This window comes from Maylandia zebra, linkage group LG5 (assembly GCF_041146795.1).
Source record: "Maylandia zebra isolate NMK-2024a linkage group LG5, Mzebra_GT3a, whole genome shotgun sequence".
NCBI classification, from domain to species: Eukaryota; Metazoa; Chordata; class Actinopteri; order Cichliformes; family Cichlidae; genus Maylandia; species Maylandia zebra.
In genome coordinates, this window is record NC_135171.1 from 33,996,448 (window position 1) to 34,006,667 (window position 10,220).

Genomic DNA, 10,220 nt, shown 5'->3' on the forward strand with positions numbered 1-10,220 from the left:
ATGTTGTCAAGTCAAAGTCAAAGTAAACTTTATTGTCATCTCTGCTATATACAGTACAGTATATAGAGAGACAAGATGACCCGTCTCCAGTTCCATTCAGTGCAAAAGAACAACAATAAATATAGAAAGAGTAAGAAATAAATATACCCTTTAAGACTAAGGTAAGGGGAGTAAATATACACTTTGAGGTAAAAATGGTTAATAACAGTCTAAAATTTACAATTTAGAATTGTAAATTTAGCTATGAAGCAAAGCTGAGACAGTTAGCTCAAAAACGAGAAACAGTGGGGGAAAATCCTTTATCCTTACTTTTTTTAGGGACATTATCATCCAGTGGGATTAAAAAACCCATCATTAAGATTGCTGGAAAACTGATGGAAACATGAAAATAATAAAAGTTGCTGTCTTTATTCAACCATCCAGCACAGGATCTCCATCCTTGTTCTTTTCCAAAAACAAGAATATTTTCTTTGTTTCTTGACATTCTCTTTTTAGGGATTTAACATGTTTACAGCTACTACAGTAACAGCTTTTTTGCATCTCCCACTCTGGGATACTATAATCAGTTTGTTTTAGTGGCAGTGTTTACCAGCCCCATCTAATGAGAGCTAATCCTCTTATTTAGGTAAATTGGAGATGCAAGAGGGCATCACGACTCTCCACAAGTGAGTCCGGGCTCTTCTCTTAACCAGAGAACATTATGTCCCACTCTGCACTGGCAAAGTCAGTATAAATAGACTCTCTGCGTGAGTCAGGATGCACTTGCATTTCTGAGTGAGAGACAACATGACCCCGGAGGATGGTGAACGTCAAAACGCTGGTAGTGGTTGTTTTGCTCCAGCTTTTCGATAGTTGTGGAGCGCAGTACGTCTGCCTCTCCACATGTTCTCTCATTGGTGTTTGTCACCCCATTTTAGAGTCATAATGCCTGAAATTATGTGTTTGATGATGGACCTTTTAAGGCTATTGCCTAGTAGAATAAGTGTATGCTTTCATTTGAAAACATGCTTTTGGAAAACGCTTTTCATTTTCTAAATCCAAAGTAATTACTCATTCTTCCGATTATTCTTGTCAGCATGTGTAGTGCCATTGACTTTTCCCTCTACATGAGTCATAATTTATTCGCATGTAAGAGTGGGAGACTGCACGGCGCTGGAGAACTGATGACAAAATTTGATATGTGCCAGCTTTTCAAAAAGCATGCAGCAGAACTGCATTTCTACATGTGCTTTTCTTACATGTGTTGTTTGCTGTTTGGAAAAGCACTTCAGACGTATTTTAGAGATCTCCTATTCAGGACTCAATTCATCTATGAATGTGAAAGTATAAAGCTTCACCCACTGCCGTGTTTGATTTTTGTCGTATAGATGAAAATATTTATTTTCAGCACTGCTTTATGTTTACAGAGAATGTAGGAAACAGCTCATTTAGAGCTATAATCATCTTGGTGATTGGGTGGGTGTGAATTCTTTGATATTTTTCTTTCTACCTCCAGTTTCTCAAAGCTGTATGAATTAATTCCTTTTTTCAATGTCACGCCATATTTTGTCATTAAAGATGATTTTCTTCTGCTGGGACGCACGAGCAAATTGATTTGTCTGAAAAGGTGTTTTAATTTAAGCCCTGCATGATGCTGCCATGTGGGTGATGCTCTTCAGGATAGATGACAGACAACAAAAGAGGCTAAGGCATCGTGTGGGAGGAATGTCAATTGTGCATTTGTAAACACAATTGTGCTTGTCAATAAGATGCTCGGGGCAAAATATATGGCTAATTTTAAAATATGCCAAGGTTATCTGTACCACTGACTCCTCAGCTTTGTGAGGGACCTAAAGGATCTTGGGTGGAATTTTAATTAATGCTGGGTGACATGCAGTGCAACTACAAATATATATGGGTTCCTCTGCTTCACAATTTCACTGTGTCTAGGGTGTGTTGTTTCCTCTTGTTTGCAGTTGTTCAAAAGGGTCCTTATTCTTTTCTCTGTGGTCAACAGAGATGGGCAGTAACGCGTTACTTGTAACGCGTTACTGTAATCCGATTACTTTTTTCAAGTAACTAGTAAAGTAAGGGATTACTATTGCAAAAACGGTAATTAGATTACCGTTACTTTCCCGTAGGAACGCTGCGTTACTGCGTTACTAAAACCGTGATTTTTTTGCGAGAATGTCTCATGACAGTGACGTAAGCGAGTGCGATGTTCGTGACAACAGCTGTGTGCAGATCAACAATGGATCATATATCGAGTGCGGGAGAGAGTATGAGCGTGCAGCGTTTAAAGCGTGGAAGTACTGACCTTACTTTGAGTTTGATTCCATAAAAAGTGACAAAAACATTAGCGTCCATTAGCATTGTGCGTGGGAAGAAAACTTCTTTTTACAGCGAAAAAAAACCCTAAACTTCCAAGCAAGCTCCGAGTGCGCAACGACTAATGGGAAACTCACAGAGAAACTGCCGTATCCTTCCACTGACCGCTGCGGCACACCTGCACCAGGGTAAACCTCCGCCTACCCAACTCCTGCTGTACAGGTGAAAATAGAGCAACAGGACCGCTAGTCTTTGATTTTATTTATTTTCTGCTGTGTTTTACTTGCATCTATTTGAAAGAGTGAGTGTAAACACAAAAAAAAAAAAATTTTATGTGCTGGAATGTGCAGAAAATAGGTTTAAATATTAAACAAATTTCTTCCAGTCAGAGAATGTTGCATATAATTAAATTTTTGCTTGATGCATAAAGTTAAAAGATTAAAATTAATAAAACTATAAAAGTTTTAAAAAGAGACTTTTCCATTTGATTACATTTTGTATGATGGATTATGCAGAAAAAGTAGAATTGGGCTGAAAGATCTATCACTTTATCACCTACTCAGGTTGTAAATCGTGTTTTTAAAAAGTAACTAAGTAACTAAGTAATTAATTACTTTTGAAAATAAGTAATCAGTAAAGTAACGGGATTACTTTTTGGGGGAAGTAATCAGTAATTAGTTACTGATTACTTTTTTCAAGTAACTTGACCAACACTGGTGGTCAACATGGCTGGGTAATCTGTGTCTGCTAGTGCTTTACTTAGGATCGATAGAACCCAGTTCAATCTTAGAAATAGGGTAATAAGCCAGGGCATTATTGTTGGGAGGCCTTGAAAAAAGACCCTCAGTCACTGCACACAACCCCCTCTTGAAAATTGAAAACCAAATGTGTCGTGAGAGAGCACCTTTAGGGGAAAGGGAGGTGTCAGTGCATGTTGGTGTGTTAGAGTGGGAGAGTGTGCATTGCTTGTTTGCATTATAAGTTAACAGGCTGTTTGTTGAAAGATGTCTAGTGAAGGCACTGAAAGTGAAACTATGTAAGACAACATAATTCAGCTTTGTCGAATGTTCTTTTTGCAGAGACAGTTTCAATTTTGGTTCTGAATTAAATTTACTAACCCCTGTGTCGAGCCCATAAATGAGCCGCTCCTGTTGCCTCCAAGGCTTCTTATTAATAGAAAAGCAAAAATATTTCTTTTGCTGCTTCTGCAGTTCATTTCCGCAGCTTCTTTCACACTGTCATACAACATAAATCCCCTGCCTTTTTCAGGCACATTCAGCATGTCATATCTGAATTTTCCAGAACTGTCCAGCCCCACACCTCACCAAGTAACAACTGGGATAGGGTCCGATTTCCCAAAGATCCTGAACTGGAAAAGCGGTTAACAGGATGGATAGTTAAATTCAAAATAAGTAAGAAGAACAAACAGACTAATCCTGTTTGTTCACTCCACTTCTAGGAGCACTCTTAAATTAAAAGAGACAAGTATGAAGTTGGATTTTTATCTAAGCTAAAGCTGATTGGCAAGGCTGCTATTTCATTTGTAAAGGGCAATATTCTGGAGTCAGAACCACTCATGACTAGCAACGTTACTGTATACCATTCAAATGTTTGCCTTATATTGATAATCAGATTGAATGGTTCAGCTAAGAGAATGCACTTAAACCTAATATAATTATACATCTGCTCTTTATAATTATAAACTGGTTCTGAGAGGCATTTCAAGCAGATATTACAGAGAAAAGCTTCACTTTTTACTTTACTGTCTGTATTCCCTCAGTGGATATTTCAGAGCTTTTCCTTCATTTACTTCTATTAACAGGGGTACATATAGCAACTGTTTCATACAGACTGTGAATGAAAAACTAAAATATGCTTCTGATAGTCTTTTATTTATCTGTTGGGTCTTGCTGAGATAGGATTTGATGCTGGCAAAGGACAGTACGTTAGGACAAAGCCAGACTTAAAGGGATCATATAGTGGCGGGAGCTAAAAGGCTTATTTCAGATGGTGAAAGAAATTAGGGGCTGAATCAAGGTGAAATATAAGTTAATCAAGAATTTTATTATCATCGAGCTACAAATGAATTTTATAGGTCAAAACTTGGGTCAATTAAATTTTCTTGCCCTTGTTAGTTTACATGCTTAGTGATAACACACACTTTATGCCAGAGTGACCTTCAAGCTGTAGCAGCACATCTGTAACTACTGTCCTCAGAGAACATGTCTGAACAGTCAGTAGTGCTATCTATCAAGTTGGGATATATGTCAGGATCATCAATCATATATGTAGCATGGAACTTATTGATCCAGAGAGAAGGCGGGGGGTCAGGCAACACACTGCTTTTAAAATATAATTGGACGGATTAAGAACGGGCAGTTCAGGAGCAGGGTCAAGGCCATGTTTGTGGTGTCAGAAATAACTGACTGAAGATCTCCTGCTTGTCATTCTCACATTTTTCCATAAACTCTGCACAGCATGTGAATTTATTTTCAGCATTTTTAAACCAGCTGTTTGCCCTGAGCAGTGGGTTCCTAAATTACTTTTGTTGGAATGATACGATGCATTTGTGTTTATGCTCCTGTCACTGGTGTGAGGATCTGGTGCAGGAATGTGATAAAATCTGTCTTCAGCCTAATTTGATCACACCACAATTCTTGATGATGCTAATAGTTTTTGACTGTTGAGCTCCTGATAAGGGAAAAACAAAATCAAAGCTAAAGAAATCAAGACAACTATCTGTGGTCATCTAACAGGGTTAATGTCCAAATTGAATATTTAAAAACTAGAAAAGTAAATATTAACAACACATCAAACTGTGTAAAACCTTTGCACTTTGTCACATCTCACTTTTGTCAGCCCACTTTTCTCCACTATTTTAAATTAAGGGTGAATATGAGGCAAGGTTGAGTGGGACAGTACAACTACAAAGGCTTTATTTTTATGCCAAATGTTGGAAAACAAAAAAGCCGCAGCTGTGAAGCCTATGCAATTAAAGTTGCATGTACTCATTGGTGTAGCATGCTGTATCTGACACAAAGATGACTTCGCAAAGCAAAGACAGAAAAAAATGACTTAAGCCAATATATTTCATAAACTATTGATGGCTCTTGCAATTGGGTTTCTTAATGTGCCTCCAAGATGAATAAGAATACTTAATTTGGGTGAATGGAACAGTTCTAAAAAGCTTCGCTAACGAAAAACAGCCTTACAAAACAGAAGCATTGTGCATGTTTTGTGTGTGCCAGCAATGTGGTTTTAACCTCTTCCTGTGTGAACACTCCTGATCAACCACAGGTGAACTGTGAGATGTAACCACAATCTTTTGAAGAGCCTACTACTCTTCATAGGGTGGTGCTTTGCACCCTTGGCTAACAAGTTAAAGGTTCCCCAGTCTGAGCCTGGGAGGAGACACAAATCTATCGGGGTTGTGTCAGAATGGGTATTCAGTGTAAAAGTCTCTCAAATCAGATATATGGAACTACCTGCTATGATGAGCCATTGTGAACTAGAGAGGTTTCCAAAAATCTCCCTGGAAACCTTCACTTGATCCAAAATGCTGCAGCGAGAGTACTGACAGGGACTAAAAAGAGAGAGCACATTTCTCCTACAATGGCTTCTCTTCACTGGCTCCCTGTTAAATTCAGAATCTAGCTTAAAATCCTTCTCCACACATACAAGGTCTTTAACCCTCTCAAGGCAGGCGTTGCCGATTTGCAACAGTTAAAAACTAACAACCTGATTACCCACATACATATTTTATGAGTTTTTTTTACTCAGAAGTACCACTGCAGGACTTGGTTGTGCATTAGCAACAAAAAGTTTAATTTGAGCATGAGAGGGTTAATATTCAGGCCCCATCTTATCTTAATGGCCTTATAGTAGTGTATTATCCCAAAAGAGCACTTCGCTCTCAGACTGCAGGCTTACTTGTGGTTCCTGGGATATTTAAAACTAGAGTGGGAGGCAGAGCCTTCAGCTTTGAGGCTTCTCGTCTGTGTAACCAGCTCCCAGTTTGGAATCGGGAGACGGACACTCTCTTTTGTTCTAATGTTTGGATTTAAATTTTACTTTTTAATAAAACATATAGTTAGAGCTGGATCAGGTGACCCTGAGTCCTCCTTCAGTTATGCTGCCTACACTGCTGGAGGCTACCCATGATGCACTAAATGTTTCTTCTTCACTCATCTTTTTTTCCCACTATCTGTTCATACACCACTCTGTATTTAATCATTTGTTAGTATTAATCTCTGGCTGTCTTCCACAGTATCTCTTTTGTCCTGTCTTTCTCCCCTCACCTCCAACCAGTCAGGGCAGATGGCTGACTGTCCCTGAGCCTGGTTCTGTTGGAGGTTTCTTCCTATTAAGAGAGTTTTTCCTTTCCACTGTCGTCAAGTCCTTGCTCGTAAGGGGTCATCTAATTGTTAGTTTTCAGTATTTTCTCTGTATTTTCTTAGGGCCTTTTCCTTACAATATAAGGCAACTTGAGGTGAAAGTGGTTGTGATTTGGTGCTATATAAATAAAACTGAATTGAAGTTACTATTGAAGACTAGTAGTTTTTGAGGAACCCAATACCCGAAGCCTCTGAACTTCAGACAGGGCCGTTTCTCAAGCAATGAAACTTTTATTCTGGGTCATAATGTGACACACGTGACGCAGTCAAAAAAAGACCTTCCAAAAACCTTCACCTTGTCATCACTGGGCAAGGTGAAAGTTTTTTGGAAGGTCTTTTGTTGACAAATAGCAATAAACATGCTGCAAACATATATCAATGATAAAATATGTTGCCTCAGGCACCCAATTGCCCTGTCCCGATTACTCGTGTTGTGGAATGAGGAATTTTACACAAAAGGGTATGACCCATGTCCCTGATCATATTCGTGCACTATAACGTGTTTTACTCTTATTTTAGTACGCTGCTGTAACATCAACATCCAACTCGATAGTATTAGTCATTCACTCTAAATCGTCACTTTACTCATGTAAATGTCTCTAATTTGAAGGTGACCTGAATTTAAATGCAAGTTGGCATTTTCACATTTAATGCATCCAGTTTGTCTGAGTTTGTTTTCCTCTCAATCATTTATTCATGGTCACACCGGACCACCGCGTGTCACCCTCTGCTTATTTTCATCTAATCTTTGCATGGCTCCTCTTTTCATTTTCTTTCCTTTGGACAGCAGACCCTCCCTGATTTTCACCTTGTGCATGCTGGGCAAGCCTCCAGCCTTACGTGACACATTAGAAAGAAAACCTGACTGTGGAACACATAAATGTGTGTTCCTTTTGTATAGTAAAGCGTTATACAAATACAGGCCATTTACCATTTACCATTCCTTTTCGACTTAGGTTGATGCATATTAACAAATGGCAGCAAGCTGTATCATAACAGAATACATGCAGTCCCAAAGGAGCGGCAAACAAATGCTGTCGATGAGGCACTTCATGTTTAAATAGAGCATTAAAGCCTGTCTCCGTATCATCCCTCCAGTTCACTTTGCATATATCAGGAGACTCTTTGTATGTGTGTGAGACACTTGGAACACAAGAGATTAAAAGAGAAGGGATTGTGCTTTGCTCTGCAGCTGATTTATGGATATTGGTAATTACTTTGCAAAAGGAACTTGGTTGATGATAGCCTACCTTGTTAGTTTCCTTTTTAAAACACAAATGAAATAAAGAACATGCCTTTGAACAGGGTTGGTGCTTCCACAAAGTGTTATTCATTTCACTGTGTGATGTCCTGTATCGGTAACTCTGTTTGTCTGTCTGTAACTCTAACAATATTTTTGACTTTTGCTTGCTTAGCTTAGATTTTGCATTAAATTAGCATTTTTAGCATCTCACTGATGTTCTCATCCAAAGCTGCTTACACTCAGGGAAGTAGCAGAATACATTTCCAAACTTTCTCTCATGCCAATCACCGCTCTTCCCTGTAGTGAGGTGTTTTATAATTTTATATCCCAAGTTCGTGGCTTGCACTTACGTATGAGGACCTTTATCAGGTTCATCAGGATGACAAACAACAACAATCTCTGCTTTGAGCTGTGAGTTTCTGCAGCTTTCCCCCATCACCTGAACACCTAAGGTTGCTCTGCAATCTTTTCCACTGTGGAATGTGACACCAGTGGGAATGCGGTTCCGGCTCAGCTGTACTACAACCCCACTATGGTTCCTCTGGGATTGAGGCTGGTGGAGTGGAGGATGGGAATCCAGGGCTCAACGTGCCAGAGCTGCTGAATTATTCATATCCCCAACCCTGCTTGCCTCCTTTCCTCTCTGCAGTGCATCAACTGAGACCTCCATAACAGTGTGAATGAAATCTCTCTGTCTCTCCCCTTCACTAAATCTTAAATGTGGAGTTCTTTGTTGGTTTTTCACAGCAATTTGTGTGATAGCAGCAGCTAGATACACCCATTGCAATACCGCAGAATATTCCAGGTGCTGAAACTGGACTGAATTAGCATGGAAAATGTAAGCCCAGAGGTTACATTTCCTTGTTTTTCCAGTATAGTTTACTGTGTTCATTTTAAATCTTCAAAGGAAAAATGTGAAAAAAATACCACAGAGGGAAAAGAGAGAAACCTCTCTAAATCAAAAACATACAAAGTTTCTTTATTATGTTGTCCTGTTCAGCACTATGACAGAAATAGCAACTTAGCAACTTTCAGGACACAATTGAGTTTGGACACATCAGTAAAGGTTAGTAAAGACAGTTTAACCTCAGGGATGTCTTGGTTTATTTAGTGAGCTTCTTGTTCTCCTGGAAGCTTTCTCTTCTTTCCAAAAGAGAACGCTACCTTAAATTTAATATTGATTTTAAAATCCTGGTAATGACTTTTAAAGCATTAAAGGGCCCTGCTCCAAGTGTGCCTGGGCATGCACTTGCATCATTGCATCATTTTCACCACTTTGTAACTTTGTAAGTAAAAGTGCTACATAATCAAGTTTATTATCATTGTTATTATTATTTAAAAAGCTGCTTTTCAGTGTGCTATCTTTATATAAAAAACTGAATTTATATGCAGATGAACAAGCAGACACAGAAATGAGAGGTAATGTAAAATAATGACCAAGCTATGCTTTGTATGAATATGGGACTCTAAATTTGACTGACCTTAGTTACTGTGGAGAAAATGGATCTGCTTTAGGGAACACTTGTTCCTTCCCATCAGCCCCTTTCAAAATGTCAAATTTGCTTTTCACCTCGCAGACACAAAGCTTCGACTGAACGAGTCCACCAGCACAGTATTAGGCCGACTAATGAGAAATACTTTCGCTCTTCATTAGTATTCACCAGAGTACCGAGAACTCCTACCTTATTAGAAACACTCACCAGGGGCTACTGTTTCCATTTCTATGCTGGATTATGATAGGCAGACAGACCTAAAATGAAGTTTGACTACAAACCTTATCAGCACAGGTCGTTCCTCATATTTTCTAGCTTACGCCCTGAAATTAAAGTGCTAAGCAATAGGTGCTGTCTTGCTGTGCATAAACATAGCTTTCATATCCATACGACTGTGTTGCCATCCCCCAACAGCAGCATCCTCTTCACCCTTTTATGTCCACTTCACCTCCTCGTGGTTCACCCAGTAATGCCCTGCTGATGTTTAGCTATTTGCTTCTGACACTTTGCGGTCTTACTCTCCCCCTCTCTCCCCCTCTCTCTTTATCTCAAGGTTCATTTCGTTGTCATGTTCCTCGCACTGTCAGTCCTGAATGTCGCAAGCTGTCACAGTTTGTCACAGCTGATGTGCAATGTCAGAAGTAATTGCTTAAGATAGAAAATGAATAGCAGCATGTTCTCAGGCCATGCCGTCATCTTTCTCTCTCCATCTTTTTACTTTGAGAGCAAGTGTCAATAAGGTACACTGATTTGTGATCTGTTTTATCATCTTTTTATGCATAT